Source organism: Alligator sinensis, unplaced genomic scaffold (genome assembly GCF_000455745.1).
Source record: "Alligator sinensis unplaced genomic scaffold, ASM45574v1 scaffold875_1, whole genome shotgun sequence".
Classification (NCBI taxonomy): Eukaryota; Metazoa; Chordata; order Crocodylia; family Alligatoridae; genus Alligator; species Alligator sinensis.
Window position 1 is genome coordinate 774 of NW_005843460.1, and position 1,711 is coordinate 2,484.

A 1,711-nucleotide genomic window follows, 5' to 3' on the forward strand; every position below is an offset into this window, starting at 1 on the left:
GCAGGCCCCTACTCTAACTCATGGCACTTTACATAAAGCACCATGAGTTAGAGTGACCCCCGCCACCCAACAGATGTTCACCATGGAGGGGGGAGGGGGGAATAAAGCCTGCCTGCAGGTGAGGAACCAACTAAGGAGCAGCCCCTCTTCCCAGCCTCACTCCCCTCCCAGCAGGAAAAGAAAGGGGAGGGGGAAGTCAAAAGCAGCAAGCTGGAGTTTGTGCAGCCTGAGCTGGAGGTGGGGTTCACAAGGTGCAGGGCAGGGGCTCTGATCCACCCATCCCTCCTCCAGCTCAGGCCAGGCAAAGCCCATCCAGCAGCTCACTGCTGCTGGCTTCCCCCTCCCTCCCTGCTGACAGCCCTGGGGGTGGGGCTGGGCTGCATGAGCCCAGCCCTGAATGTGTGAAAAATTAACTGGAGGGAACACAAGTTCCCTAAGGTGCTCTAAAACAGAGCATCTTCATCTGATATCTCATTGAAGGGTTAATTTTTCATGTGATCAGCTGCTTTAAGAGCACTCTGCAGCCATGCACCTGTGTTATGGTATGGCCACAGAGTGTTTTTAGGGACCTGATCGTGTGAAAAATGTAACTTGTATGTATTGCTGCATCTTTACTAGTAAGGTCAGGCTGTTTTGTGGAGCCTACACCATACATTTCAGACATAAACTGTATGGATATTATTATTCACAAATAAACTGCAACAGCAGGATCTTAACTAGGGATGTAAATACTGATTAAAAAAAATATCCATTTAACCTGTTGTAATTACAATGGTTAAAAGATTAATCAGTATGGCAACCCCCAGTCTGTTCCAGATGGGGTCGCTTAGGCCCAGGTGGCAGGGTGCTCTGACCCAGCCCAGCATCACCGGTGTGCTTCAAGCCCCTGAGATGCAGTGGGGGACTCAGTGGCTCCCTAGGGTCCTGTGTCAAGACAACCCGGGCAGGCAGATGGGTCCTCTCTGAGCCGGGGTCTGGGTGTGTTGGGGGGCTGAGCCACAGGCCCAGGGGAGTTGTCCTGTACCCAGTTACTTCTACCTTGCTCCTGCCAGGCCCTGCAGCAGCTGTAGCAACAGAAGGCACTGCATTTGGCTGGGTGCAAGGATGGGGACAGGCGCGGTGATGCTATGCTCCAGTCTGCAGCTAGACAGGAAGCAGAGAGGAAAGCCCTGGTCTGATGCCTGCCTCGCCCCACCCTGCTGTGGGGAAGGGGCTGCACTGGGAGCCGGGGGTCAAAGCAGGCAGCATAGCCCAGAAAGCTGTGGGCGGCAACAGCAAATAAGGGGCTTTACCAGCCTGCTGCAGCCACTAGTGCACAACTTCCTGGGGCCAGCTGCAGCAGCACAAAAGGGAGAGGGGACGGAGAGTACCTAATAGCTAGGGTCTGTGGATCCCAGTGCAGCCACTTGCAGCCTCTCCACTGCCTGCCACGAACAGGGTGGGCTCAATGGCGGGCCGCAAGGGCCTTCCTGGAGTATGGGCTGCTCATAGCAGGGAGGCTGTAAGCAGCTTCACTGGGGTCCCCAGAGCCTAGCTATTAGGTACTAGTCACCTCTCCCCACTTCTCTCTCCCTGCTTCCAATTCTTGCTGGGGCACTGCAGGGCTTCCCTCTACCCACCGGGACTGTGCCCTGGGCCTGGGCTAATGATAACCGGTAAGCTACAACCAGTGATCACTGGGCTGATCAATTTAACTATTCACTTCCCTACA